This window comes from Mauremys reevesii, linkage group 18 (genome assembly GCF_016161935.1).
Source record: "Mauremys reevesii isolate NIE-2019 linkage group 18, ASM1616193v1, whole genome shotgun sequence".
Lineage (NCBI taxonomy): Eukaryota > Metazoa > Chordata > Testudines > Geoemydidae > Mauremys > Mauremys reevesii.
Genome location: NC_052640.1, coordinates 14,727,880 through 14,743,372, shown reverse-complemented (window position 1 = coordinate 14,743,372; position 15,493 = coordinate 14,727,880). Strand labels below are relative to the sequence as shown.

Genomic DNA, 15,493 nt, shown 5'->3' with positions numbered 1-15,493 from the left:
CCTGCCTCTGAAGATGTGCTTAAACACTTTAGGCAGGTCGGAGGGAAAGAGCTTTACTCTCTGAAGCACAGCACTTTGCAATCTGAACGCTGTTAATCTTTGAACATTAACAAATGTGAGCTCAACCTGCAGGAGATCAAACTGCTGATTGCATTGGTTATTACTAGTATTTCAAAAGCAAACTGAGGGCACTACATTAGGCAAAAGCAGCAGAGAGTCCTGTGGCACCTTATAGACTAACAGACGTATTGGAGCACAAGCTTTCGTGGGTGAATACCCACTTCATCGGATGCATGCATTAGGAAGTTCACCAAGGACAAGTGCCTGTGTGTAAAATATACATATTACAGTATTACAAAAGTATCCATTGTTGTTGGCATGTTGTAACTGTGTTGATCCAGGATCTTAGAGACACAAAGTGGGTGAGGTAATATCTTTTTTTGGACCAACACGTGTTAACTCAGGGGTGGGCAAACTTTTTGGCCCAAGGGCCACATCTGGGAATAGAAACTGTATGGTGGGCCATGAATGCTCAGAAAATTGGGATTGCGGTGCGGGAGGGAATGAGGGCTCTGGTTGTGGGTGCAGGCTCTGGGGTGAGACCAGAAATGAGGAGTTCAGGGTGCAGGAGGGGGCTACAGGCTGGGGTAGAGGAGTGGGGTGCGGGCGAGGGGGAGGTGAGGGCTCTGGCTGGGGGTGCGGACTCTGGGGTGGGATGTATCACCTTTTGTGAAACATTGCCAGTTGTCTTCACTTTTCTTTGGGTTTTGTAACTAAACCACCAACCACAGTCCTATAAACTCCAAACCTCTCTCTCTCTCACACACACATACAGACACACGTTCTGATAGCATCTCAGATGCAGGGCACTTCAGGAATTTTTAAATTAAGCACACACACCCCTATTCCTCTAATTGGCCATAATCCGAGTGAGATCTGGGGAGGCGAACAGGCTTGCATGCAAGGGGTGGGAGAAATGTGGCTGTGTAGGGGGCTGGGGCATTGTGCCTAAATGCTGAGTCTTGGCTCTTCAAAGGCCCTCCAGGTGCTGGCTTGGTTCCCCGCCACACTGCAGCATCCATACCACAGGAAGCACCAGATTCTGGCAGGGAGACACCACATTCCCCCAGCATTGCTGACCGTTCTCCCATGAATCAGGCAGAGTGTCTCTGCTCCAAGATGTCTACTGATCAAGGCCCCCCATGACACTGCTGCTGCCCTGGGGAGCAGAGGCCGCAGTGTCAGAGGATCCCTGCAAGTGCTGATGCCTCAGTGCAGAGGCACCAAGTGCTCCTACACCCCATCTGCCCACACAACTCAGATTCCCTCTCACATTATCACCCGTTCCCCCAAACGCCCCTCTTCCCATCTCTCCTGCTCCCCATGGCTCCAGTCACCCACTGGCTCCATAAACATCCCTGTTCACTCCTCCCGCTCCCCTCCCCCTCCGCTCACCCAGAGCAGCAGCAGTGCCATGAGGAGCAAGTGAGCGGTCATGTAAGGTGAGCAAGGAGGGGTGAGCAGGCATGTGGGTGTGTGCAATGGGACTGGGGGGAATCTATGCGGACATGGGGCTGTCAGAGGAGCAAGGCTGCATGGAGGAAAAGTGAGGCTTGAGGAGTGTGTTAAACCACTGGTGTTTCATCAGAGAGGAACTGTCCCAATTTTCCCACTCAAAGGGAGAAAATAGTCACTGGAGGAAAAAAAACATTTTAGAGGTGAGAAAAAGAGGGACCTATGGACAGGATTTGGTCTCAACAAATTCCTCTTATAAATGACAGGAAAACAAACTTGGGTCCCAAGGGAGAATGCTGACAGGGTGTATCCACCAGGAAATACTGAGGATCTCCCAAGAATGCTTCCCTTCCTACCAGTTATCTAGCCTGAAGAAGTTTGAGATACGTACCTGAATGATGAGAAAGACAGAACCTCTGAACCTTCTGAGGGTCCTGTCCCCCCCATCCCTGGCTCCGGAGCTCAGCCCTGAGCCAATGCCTCAGCGTGGTGTAATGGTCTGCCCGTGCTGTCTGAGCGGCAACCTTTCAGGTTAGGTCCTGCCTAATGGGGCCATTACTAACCCCACACCTCCTTTTACATATCGGGGGTGTGCTAGTGTGACTAGGCCCTGGGGGACAACTGCAAAGAGCAGCCAGCCAGACTCCACCCCGTAGGCCCAGGAGCAGCCAAAACGGTAGAGTGTGCTGACTTCGTGTGCTGACTGACTGCTCCAAACTGCCCTTCCCTTACAGTCTCTTCACCGCAGCTTCATTACACACCTGCCTCCCCCCTCCATCCTGTCCCTAACCTGCCCCCAACCCTTCCCAACTCAACTCTCCCCCAAAAAAGGAATCCTGGAACTAACATGATGTTTGCTGCCATCACACTGCCCACTCTGCTTGTGCATTCTAGCCCTTCCTCTTCCCGGTCTCTCTCCTATTTCAACAATATTGGTTCATTGTCTCCTTGAGCTTCCCTGTCTATCTCCAATATCCATCGATTGTCTCCTGTTTTATACTTGGCTTGTAAACTCATTGGGGCAGGGAGTGTCTTTCTGTTCTGGGTTTGTATAGTGCCTAGCACCATAGGGGCCTGGTCCAAACTACAGGATTCAGAATACGTTACATGATTGGCACTGGACGGAATCTCACATGCTGCCAATGAGCTTTCCCTTTAAAGACAAATTCTTAGGGAACCAGGCTGCCTGCCCCGATAAGCAATGATGAACCTCTTTCACCAATGCCTCACCTTTCTTACTCTGGTGCCTTCTACACTAGAGAGCTTATGCCATCACAGCTAAGCTAGCAGAGTCCCTCTGCATAGATGCAGTGTAGGCTGGCAGGAGTTCTTCTGCTGGCAGAGCTATACCACCTGCCCAAACGACCTTAGGTCAACTGACAGAAGCACTCTGCCAGCATAGCTGTGTCTGCACTGAGGGGTGTGCCACCACAGCTACGTTGGGTGAGATTTTTTTCATGCTCCTCGTCAACATAGCTATGCTGGTGTAACTTTGTACCATGCCCCAACTCCTAAAGGTTAATTGTGCAGCCTCCTTCCTCCTACAGACAGTCAGACTGGCTCTCCCTTGGCCCTGGGAATGTTTCAAATGGAGGAAAGGCACATTAAGAATCTATGTCCGTGCAGTTACACAGACCTACTCCATTTGCTCACACATACAGCAGTGTCCCCTGCAATATGCTGTCAAGAGCTTTGTCCAGTCTAGTTTTATATGATCAAAAATCCAGGTTAACACCACTGCTTTTCTTAGCCTGTCCCTCAGTCTCATAGATCTGTGAGAAAAGCCACCATCCCTTCCCCCCCGCCACCCCGAAACTTGTTATATTGCCTCACAACAAAGATTACAACGTGTCTTGAGATGATAAACCCCAAGGAGGATTTGGCAAGTACAGTTGTTTGTACTGGAAAAGATGCTATTTCATTGACAGAGAGGAGACCACTAACCACATTTCTCTTCCTCTCAAAATAAAACAGCTCCAAGAACAAACAAAATAAAATCTTATTTATATTTTGTGTCTTACTAGAAAAAACCTCTGCCAAAAAAAAAAAAAAAGACAAAAAATAATGAGGAACACTTCAATAGCTTTGGTTCTCTTTAAAGGAAAACAAAAAGTTATTTATGTAGTGCAAAAGGAAGCGTCTTCTCACTGGGGAAAATCAGATTATTAGAAAAATAAGACATTTCTTGCTAACAACCAGCAGATCCTCACTTTAGCAGCAGCCTAGGAGAGAGAAGAAAGGAGAGGTGGCATTGCTAAATTCATCCCTGGTATAATGACCCCATTGAAATCAAGGGATGAATTTAACTCAGAAGTTTCTCCTCTCGATAGAAATGGACTTGCTAGATATATAGCAGGCTTTCACTTGGCTAGTCCTTGCTAAATCACAACAAATATACAAGTGACAAGAAAGCACAGCAACAAAGAATAGTGGAATGCAATTTACCTGAGTTTTGCTCCTATCCCATACAGCATTATGATACCTCCGAGATAATGGCCAAAACATGTAGGCACAGTGGAGTTTGGAGCAACATGTGCTGTGCTCTGCCCTGATACACATTAGGTGCTATGTAGCGTTGTAACCCTGTTGGTCCCGGGATATTAGAGAGAAAAGAAGATGGAAGTAGGGGCAGAGTGAGTGGTCCTACCGGGGAAATGTCAAAGAACAGCCAAGCTCAGGAGACAGCTTATGCTGAGTTGTGTTTTGCTGCTGATATTTAAGTTACCAGTAAAGGAGAACACCAGAAAAGGGGTAGTTTGGATTATGGAGTGAGTGTATACTGTCTCCTTAGAGCAGGATGGAGGCTCCACCTGCTTCCATCTTGTTAACGAGACAAATTAGCAAGATACATCACTTTATAGGACTCATTTCATGTCTGACCCACCCTGTTTGCTACTCCCCTAAACTGGATTCCCCCCGATTTACCCATTATGCATGTACAGTGAACTAATGGACCAATCCCTGAAATTCATCCACAATTGCTACAGTGTTAAGGCTGCTGTGAACCACTTTTCCAGATGTGAGGCCCCAAAGAAACTAAGTTGTTCTTTATATACCCCGAACTTTAAGTTGTGCACTCCCCCATCCACAGAGTACAAACACCAGCACTGATGTCTCCACTGCAATTTGAAACACCCATTTACCTTTCCAGAGAAAGCCAAAACATGCATTAAGAAACTGAAGCCAGCTCAGTCATTCTGTCATGTTTCAGAAAGTCAATGGCAGCCTACACTGTGCAGAGACATTTATTTCCCCGTGAGACCTCCCACTTCCCTTTCTGGATATGAGTCCATCTACCTGACCAAACGTGCAATTAACCTACAATTCAGTGTGTTAAGATGCTAAAGCCAGGGCTCATCAACTGGTTTTCTGTCTTGGGAGACAGCAGTCAGAACACAGGGCTGGCATTACCCCCAGATCACTGCTTTGTTTCTCCACTTTTGCAAGAGAAACATGAGTTCTCAGGGAATCATTTCTCTCAGCCATACATTCACACAATATCTAGAAAAATATTTTAATGGAGCAGGAAGAAACACTTGTAGATTTTAGACCACTCTATGCCAAAAAGCCTATCATTAGCAGGTGTCTTTCTACAGCAGCCCTTTATGCTGGTATAAGCCTCTCCATTACAAGATTACTGTATCCTGCCGCTCAACTAAAATCAAATCCCACTGAAAACATTACAGTCACAGCAAAATGTTCTTCCTTGCTAATGCACCAAGCACATAGCTCTTGGAAATAAGCCTTCTATTATGATATAGGGGTTTGTTTTTTAGCTTACTCTTCTCCAATTCCCTTTTATTACCTGGAAGGGGATGGAATTATATCTGCTTGACTCGAAATCGATTAGTCCTGTGCTAGAAGTAAAAAACCCATTAGGGCAGCATTCAGGCGTGGAGAGGCAGGAAGGAGGCCTGAGTGGATTAGGGATAACTATGAAAAGGGGCATTTAGATTGGATAGATACCATGCTTCCTAAAGAAACCAATTATAAAAGCCCCACTTTAGTGTCAGTTTGTGTTTATTCTCTTCCTGCAGTACATTTCCCCGTTCCTGTGATTCCAAAAAACACATTCTGAGTTTGAGGCTCCATATGTTGTTCAACATTTATACATTTATTTTTGCTTGTTTTGTTCATCCTCTCACGTATTCTTCTGCTTTTTCTAACCTGCCAACCATCATAAATATAATGGGAAGGAATCATGTCCACAAATAAATTTCACCTACCAGAGACACTAAAACAAGACACCACCCCACAATATATTGTGCATATTTTCATCATATGATCTTCCCTCTTCTTTCTGATGTAGTTTATCAGTATTATATGATTTGTCAATATTATCAGTAGGTTTCAGAGGCAACAGCACACTGAGATGAACAGGGGCAATTCACACCTTTCAGAGCTATTGTTTCAGGCAGTATGCAGAATGAGGCAGACATCACTGCATCAGTTTATAATCCAAAGAACATTTGGTACCAACTCATCCTCAAGAGGATGTACCTAAATATGGTGGAAATACTACACATGTCACAATGCCATTACTTTGTAAAAAACATGAAACCCGGTTGAAATATATCTGGTTGTGTTACGAACCTGAAGCACTGGTTGGGTTTGCTAAAAGATTCTCATAGGTTTACAAACTATTTCGAGAACTTGGGCAGAGTTTTGGATGCTAGAAAGGGATTTCTGGTTTCAGGTGCAAACCATGAAAAATTCAGTAAGTTCAGGCAGACAAGACTACACAGTTTCGGTGAATTCTGCTCTGAAAATTTGGGTTCACTCAATCAAACTCCAGCTCAGTAGGTGCAAATCCACACAAACCCCAACAAGTAAAGTTTGCATGACCCTCTTCTAACTGAAATCACTGTGAGCTGCGGATATGGTGAGTTTGCTAGGCCAATAAATATTTAAATATTCCATCTTAAATAAAACTGTCTTCCCACCCCCAATTGTAGGCAGAATGATCAAAGGACTCCTAAGGACAATTAGAGGAAAAAACTCCTGCTCACCAAAGTCAACCACTACCAATAAAATGAAACTCGGGACACTAGCTTCACTTCCCCTTTGAAAAAATGTTCTGTTACAAATCCCTGGAGATTTGAAAGTTCCTTTCATAACCCTGAGGATTATTTCCCTCTTTTTCCTGTCCAGCCCTTCCTTCATAACTCGTCAATACCACGCCTTATGCCACTGGATGGATCAGCATTCTGAACTGAAAAGCTGCCTCTATTCCAAAGGATGGAGATAGCACATTGCTGCTCTATTTTTAAGCTATGATTTTATTTATTTTTACTGACCTTCATTCCATTTTTTCTTTTCCCATTATTGATCTGTTTAAATTTTTTTTCCCCTCAAGTGAATTAGTAGCTAAATGCTAACTCCCACCCAATCAAAACACTCCGGAATTTTGGGGAAGTTAAGATCTAGAATCTGTTCTGTATCGAATTTTGTGGCTTGAGCCCATCTCTGTTAGCCAAGTGTTAAAATGACCGTATTAAAATGGCCTTTTATTTCCTTGGCAGTACTTTATGGAGTGGTTTGAAAGGGACATATAGTATTTGCAACTCATCTTTAGGAACACAAATCCCATTCATAACGAGATCTCTTGCAAAGAGGAAATCAGACAGCACCTAACTATCCTGTTGACAAGAGAAAATGTCATTAGCTGACAAGGTGTGTGGTGGGGGGAGGGAGTTGGGGTCTTGTTTTGTTTTGTTTTTTTGCTGCAAATGGCAAATATATTAATTATTACTATTATTATTAAACTAGGTTGCAAATATAATACTGTAATGCAATATTGAGAACACTGGAGAAACAGAATAATATAGAATCACAGAAATGTAGGGCTGAAAGGGACCTTGAGAAGTTATCAACTCCGGGCACCTACACTGAGGCAGGACCAAGTAAACCTAGACCATCCTTGACAGGCATTTGTCCAACCTGTACTTAAAAACCTCCAATGATGGGGATTCTACAACCTCCCTTGGAAGCCTGTGCCAGAGTCTACCTACCTTTATAGTTAAAAAGGTTTTCTTAATATCGAACCTAAATCTCCCTTGCTGCAGATTAAGCCTATTATTTCTTGTTCCATCTTCAATGGACATGGAGAACAACTGACCACAGTCCTCTTTATAACAACAATTAACATATTTGAAGACTTATTGGGTCCATCCCTCAGTCTTCTTTTCTCAAGACTAAACATGCTTAGTTTTTTTAACCTTTCCTTATGGGTCAGATTTTCTAAACCTTTTTATCATTTTTGTTGCTCTTCTCTGGACTCTCTCTAATTTATCCCCATCTTTCCTAAAGCGTGGCGCCCAGAAGTGGACACAATACTCCAGCTGAGGTCTCACCAATGCCACGTAGAGTGGGACAGTTACCTCCCATGTCTGACACATCCCACTCCTGTTAATACACCCCAGAATTAAACCAGCCTGATCTTTTTCAGCAGTACGACCCCTAGCCAGTTGTTCCCCATTTTGTAGTTATGCCTTTGATTTCTCCTTCCTAAGTCAAGTTAACACTATTAGAAGTTAGCTATATCGATAACAAATGAATGGTTGGAGCCTCACTATTATATTTTTCCCCTCACTCTTGCCCTATGAATTTTCACTTCTCTTTAGAGGCACTGGATTGATAGCGCTGAATAACAAAGCCCCACATTCATCCATTCATTAGGTACGTGCGTGTCTTGTGACAGGGCAAGGGTCGCCTTTAGAGACTGCTCTATCCCTAGGCCCATTCAGTGCTGGATCTGCCAAAGAGGACCAACTAGCTCTAATTTTGCTAGTGGTTCTGTGTGGAGAGCCGTCAGCCAGGAACGGAAGTAAGGCCACCAGCGCATTACTATCATACTTGTTGCTTTCACAGCTGAGTGGAGCCCACACTTTGCTTACAAATATTCATTTTTCAGATGACAAGAAGTGATAGGCTCGGGCCATGAAGCGGGCATCTAGATGGGGATCTGAACTTTCCTAGCGTTCCAAAGGGCTTGCACCTAGTGTTCCAGTTTGAGAACAACTCTTCTTACAAGGAGAAAAGAAATGTATTATTGTTAGGAAAGCTGGACATCTAGAGCATCCTGTGATCCCTGCATTAATGAAATGTCTGAATATTTTATCTGCAGATTTTTCTTCTCTGCACACACCCTAGTATTCCCTTCCTCCCCGCACCCTATCTTGTCCTTTTCTCCAAATTTCAGTGGTCTGTATTCCAAGTGAAAGGCTCAATTCTAAAGCCGTTCCACAGGCAGAACTCCCATACAAATGGGAGTGACTGCAGAACCAAGTACTGCTCGATCAGCTGACATAGGTAACACTATTAACTAATCAACCAGACTTACAGCTGTCAATAACAGCATCTTCAGATTCAAAAGCCAGGCAATGCCTGGATTCGTGCTCAGTAGCCCAACAAGCATGAGGCCCCACTGGAGCAGTGTGGAGCGTGACATTAATAGTGCATTTTCTATCAGAGTCATTCACATTACATGGGAATAGCTCATTCACAGCTATTGAAGATGTAAGCATCCAATCTCCCTCTCTTCTTTGCCATGGGTTTGCCTGAAAAACCATGATGTTATCGTATAGGTAATATTAATGCCCGGATTCATATCCTTCATACATCATTATGGTGACTGCAGATTTACATTCTCTGCTCACACCAGACAGATTCGTGACGGCTCAGTCATGCTATCAATGTGGCTATATTGCTACACACACACAATATTTAGATCTAATAAAAATCACAACCACACCCACCCCGTGCCAATTGACAAGTTTCATATTGTAATCCTGACTGGGCATGGAAAAGGCAACTGCAGAAAGGATCTTGGATTTCAGCCAGCCTCTTCCCCAGCAAGTAAAGATAATTAAGCTTTTAGCTATTGACTGGAAATGCTTTTTGGAAATGCTCCCTTATGTAAGGATTGCCCAGCAGATGGCACTTTTGATTCACATACCACTTTCAGCTGTATTTTCTCCTATTCTTTTTTGTGGCGCTGGAGAAGCTGAAGCAGAGGTGGTGCTGTATGCTTAAAAATAAAGACATTGTTGCTTTAGTCTACTCTCTCCCTGTCCCCCCTCAACCAAGTTTTATTAAGTTCTCATCTTTAATTCATGCCTGCAGCAGAGCTGATGTCACTTTTTTGCTATAACAAAAATCCACAAAGCACAAGCCAGGCAGGCAGTGGTATCTCACCTACTCTTGCTTCTCTATTTTTATTTCCTGTTTCAATGATTTGTTAGTATTTCAACAACATGAAAGCCTATTCCGGCAGAAACAGGATTACAGCACTTAGAAGGGAAAGAAAACAAACTACCTCTTAGATCATGAAGTCTATCCCACCGCAAGGGCAGGATACAGCCCAGAGACATATCACATATTCAACTCACCAGTCATCTGTAGCAAAATTGTTGGGTGTTGGTGACACAGTGAGATAAACAGTTTAGCAACTGTTAAGGTGAATTCCCTTTTGGGAGGCTGACACCTAACACTGTTGCTTTCACTCTGGGCACAAAATGTGAGAGTGAGAACATGGGAGAGGGAAAGAAGACAGTGTGGTGGATGAGCTTTGTGGTAAATTTCCAGCAGTAGCCATTGGAATTGAGTCAGACCACATCCTGAAGCTGAATTGTCAAGAGTTCATAATTTACACTGCCCAAGAGAGGAACGATAGTCTTGTGGTTAAGGCACAAGGGGTGAGACTTAAGAGATCTGGGCTCCACTCCCGATTCTGCCACAGACTTTCTATGCATCAAATCATTTAATATATCTGTGCTTTATTTCCCCACCTGTAAAATGGGGATAATAATATACTTCCTTTCTCCCAACTTTTGTCTGTCTTGTCTATTTGGATTGTAAGTTCTTCAGGGAATGGATTGTCTCTAAGTGTTTGTACAGTGCTTAGCATGACAGAGATTCAACTACAGCAGCAGCAGGAGGTTTGCCTGTTAGTACTGATCACTGGTAAAGATCAAAAGAAGATAGACTGGAGACAAGATAAGAAATGTGTCATACTGAGTTATGGTGAACCAGTAAATAACTACCCCACACAGAGAGGGAAGGAGTAAGATAGGAGCAAAACTGAGGTGGCTATATAGAGGTTACAAAGAGAGCTAGAGATTGTGATGAGGAGATACACAAGGCCCTGTGTCTGTCACCACTTTAGCATGTAAGTTTAACTGCAGTGTAAAGGTCTAGAGGCTCGAACACAGAGCTGGGAGGGCATGCCTGGGTTCAGTTCTCATTCTGTCACTCAAACACCTTGTGTCTCTAATAACTGACACAGTTACAATCACACTGCATACTGCTGTGCTCCGGAGAGTAATCATTTAGCTTTTTGCCTCAGTTTCCTCATCTACAAAATGCGCATAGTAATACTTCCCAACCCCCAAAGAGGTGTTTGGAAACTTCATTAATTAATGTTTGCTAAGCACTTTGAGAGCCTAAGAGAGTGCAAAGTATTAAACCATATCCCTCCGTCCACATCGCAATTCAAGTCTAAGGGCCAGAAGCGCATACATAGGAATGTTTAAACCTAAGAACAAGAAAAGCGAGGAGGTAGGGAAAAAATAGAAAAGCAATTTACTGAGAAAATAAAATAGTTGGGTGCCCTACTGCCAGATTATGTAATATCATCCTATGGAGCTGTGGGCATACGGCACAGTTTGCATTCAACTGTGGGTCTCGCAAGTGAGAGTGATAAAGAGGCTTATTCAAAGGGAGTCTCATTCCAGGATCATCTTAACAGAGTTTCACATGGAGACTTTCTACAGGAGATGCACGTAACTCTTCATTGGTTACGCAGTCATTGGGATAACATTCCTGGTTTTACACCTCTTTGTGAGGCACTACAGCGTGGAGCACCATAGAAAAACCTAAAATTGCGTCTAATTGCCATCCTCCCTGTGATACTTCCCACTAGTATGCTTCTAGTCACTCCCTTATTTTTAATCCACTGACTAAATGCTGTAACTATCACTATCAATTTTGAGGGACATAAGACATAAAAGACAACCGGAATAGCATGGAAGGGATTCATGCCTTCTCTTGCACAAATCCCTCAACCGCTACCTTACAGGTTAAAAAATGTTAGTAGCAATTTGCTCTGTGTTTAAATACAGCTGCTGGCATTGTTTCATAAAACAAAGTCACACAAGATCAAAGAAGGCCAGCGCCATGTAGGAGCTTCTGTCTGGTGTTACAGGATTAGTTTTGGTGCAGCACATGAAACACTGTTTTGACTGACAGCACAAGCCTACAGGCCAGAAAGGAGTTGAGACTCTGCTGTGTTAAACTGAGGGTATATATCATCTGTATAGGTGAGGGGGATGGAAAGGAAAGCTATTATCAATACAAAACAAAACAAAAAAACCACCATGGTTAAAAAACACATTGACTCTGCTCTTACTCAAAGAAATGGGTTTCACCAAAACTCTGGTTTGCTACGTTTCTGATCCAGGAGACTCTTTTGCATCATGCTGCATTTCTATCACACCTTTCCTGCAAGGTACATTACAAACACTGCTTAGCTAATCTAATCAGGGGAGTGGCTGGGACATACAATCAACTACAATTTTTCATCTCTCTGTGGTTAGGAAAAAAATCTAATTTAAACCCATATTACCACAGCCCAGCAAATCTGACCTCTGCTCTACTCAAGAGACCCACCCCAAAAGAAACAAAGTAAGAATTAGCTTCTTATTGCTTTTCTCTAGGTAGAGACAGGCTCTAGAGCAGAGGTTCCCAAACTTTTCTTATTGCGTACCCCCTTCCAGCTCTACCAGCTACCACCGTTCCCCTACCCTTCTCATAACTGATACTTTGTGTCTTCTTAACGCTACCTGTCTTTAGCCATCCGCCCATATTTCACTGTCATGTGCAGATATAGTTACAGTGAGATGTATATAACCAAAAAAGACCCCAACAATCCTGACTCAGTTCTGAGCTCACTTAGACTGGACAAGGGCTGAGTAACTGAACCCACACTGTAGGGTGATTTGGAGGTGAGAGCTCTGTACGTCAGTATCTCTGTGTTCTCACTGGTACATCTTGAAGTAAATTAACTCCTGTATTTTATCTAACAAATTCCCAGAGTTTTAAACCTTTGTCTAAACAGCCTATTGTGAAAATGTGATAAATAAATTAAATAAATAAATAAACCCCTCCATTATACAATTTGTCCTGCGTACCCTCCCTGAGATGTCTGACGTACACCCAGGGGTACAGTACCACAGTTTGGGAATCCCTGCTCTAAAGTGATCTGCGTGGGGTAATGCCTACAGCCACACCCCAGGCACTCACCTCTCTGAATGAGAAGTGAGACACCTGCTTACATATAGTTGGATTAGCTTGAATTCCCAGTCACACCGTGCCCATGCACAGATCCATGCTACAGAACTAGGGACTCGATACAAAGCCCACTGAAAAAATCAATAGAAATTCACTCCCATTGACTTCAGTGGGCTTAGGTCAGGCATTAAGATACTTTCCTTGTAAGAACAGGGTCTTTGAAATCCAGTTTATCCTTGAGTCTTTGAACCCAAACAGAAATATTCATTGAGGCCTTCACTTTATCTACCCTCTATTCACACAATAACCCAGTGAGTCACTTAAGTATTGAGAACAAATTGATGCACAGAAATTAAATGTAAAAGTTCAACTCCCACATCTTAGGGCAAGTCCTACTATACTGGGTGGTGTTTTCCTTAAAGCCCCAGCTCCTGCAGTCATGTGATTATGTGAGAACCTCATCTTTAAAGAAAAGTAAGTTTCTAGCCCACAGAGTTATGGGAAAACCCTGAAAACAAGAAAGGCCCCCAAACAAGAAGGCAAATAAGAACCCCAAATTAATGACTTGAAGCCAATCTCATGATTTTGGGGGTCCCGACTCATGATTTTTGAATGCATGGGACTGGCAATGCTGTAAATAATTATCCCAAGGATACACAGAGAGTCTATTTCAGACTCAGTAACAGAGCCCAAGAGTCTCACTGCTGTAAATACCAGACACGCTGCCTCCCAGACCCTTATTTCTAGACTGATAGTTTCAGTCAGAGCTGAACAGTGCATATTTGGACCAAAGTAGCATTCAAAGATATATTAATAGCTTTACAAGAAGTCCAGGCTGTGGGCGCTCACTGGCAATGACCTCATCAAGCACGTCCCAGGGGGTTGTTAAATGTCATATTTTACATAGCTGAGCTAAAAGGACTGGTTTTGTTAGTAATAATTTTCCAAGACTGACTAAACAAATACATTTCCCTTATCCACACAGTCCTTCAGAGAAACTCTGGCTCCTCTGGGCCAATGGAAGTTAACTGGAAGCACATTAACACAGACTGATTTTTTTTCAAATGTTATAACAATGGGTGGAGCGGTTATGTTATGTAAGAAAACAAAGAGCAAAACAATTAGTAACAAGGAAAGATATTATCATCAGAGGGTTTATTTTCCCTACCAAATCCATTGGGCAGGACTTCCTTTCATGCTAGGGTGTTACTAGTTTTATTGGAACTCCATGTTATTACTATCTGTCCTACCCATACAAGTTTTAGTATCTTTTAAACTAAACACAAGGAAATCATTCATACATCCTTGCTAAACTGTCATGACATTTTAATAGCTTAGGCACAAAAAAGCCACTGAAACTCAATGGGACTTGTGCATGTAAGCCACTTAGGCACTTTTGAACCTCCCTCCCCAAACATAAATGATAGGTCCTTTACTCTGATTTCTGATTCTGAACAAACAAAAGGCCAGATCCTCGGTTAATGTAAATCGCTGGAGTTCCACTGAAGTCAGTGGAGCTACGCCAATTTACACCAGCTTAAAACACAACCCTACATTTTTAATTAACCCATCCAAAAAAACGTTATCCACCCTGTGCAGGTAAGAGGAGAATTTTGTAAGGCTCAAATAGTGTAATATTAAGGCTGAAGTTTTAAACTCACCAAAGCCAAAAAGTTCAGAGTTAAAAGTTCTTAGCATTCTAGCAATTCTATAGCTTGCAGGTAAGCCTTCCAATAGGGTATTTCAATTACCTGACTATTCAATCTCTTGGCAAATATTTTACACAAGCCAAAACTGGATGCCTAAAGTTAGGCTTAGAGCAGTATGCCAACCCCAAATATTAAAAAATCGTTAAGTCCATGATTTGTAAGCCTAAATCATGAGTTTTGGCGTACAAATCACAGGCGTTTAAAAAATAATACATCCTGGTTATTTTTATTTCTCTTCTGGTTGTTGAGCCTCTACGGTTCATATTTTCAAGGTTTTCTTTGCAGCAGAGAGAACTAAAAACTATGTTATCTTTTTCCACATGAAAGCTGAGATTCTCTTATCATGTATTTCCAAGGGCTGGGACTTTAAGAAAAAAAACCAAAACACAAAAGATCATGAGATTTGCAATAAAAATCACTAGAATTGGCAACACTGGGGCCTGATCCAAATTCCAATTAAATCAGTGGGAGTCTTTCCATTTAATTCAATGGCTTTGGATCAGGCCATGAAAAACTGCAGATTCTTGGCTACTTTGAAAAATCAGGCCACCAGCTTAGGAACATGTAGATAATAAAATAATATTAGTTCTTAGTATATATAGAGAGAGACTTTTCCAGTTGTTGATTTCCAAATACTTTACCGAAAAGGTTGAATATCATTATCCAAAATTTATACATCAGGAAACTGAGGCACAGAGAAGTAAAGTGACTTGCCCAAGACAAAATCAAATGCAAAGCTGGGAGTAGACTTCAGGTACTCTGGTACCTGCTAACTTATGGTATGTCTACATTTAAAACAGTAGTGCACCACAGCTGCACCACTGTAGCACCAAGTGTAGACTCTACCTATGCCGAGGGTAACCCACTTCCTCAACAAGCGGTAGCTATGTTGACAGAAGAACTCTTCCATCACGTAGCACGGGCTACAAGGGGACTTAGGTTGGATTAGCTACACCACTCGGGGGTGAGGAGTTTTCTAG

The 15,493-nt window shown here is 42.9% G+C and overlaps 1 protein-coding gene across 13 annotated transcripts in view; it reads right to left on the bottom strand.

The window, feature by feature from the left end:
- FBRSL1 (fibrosin like 1) overlaps window positions 1-15,493 on the bottom strand; it is a 739,850-nt gene that overhangs the window by 475,467 nt on the left and 248,890 nt on the right. The gene's annotated exons all lie outside the window — the stretch shown is intronic.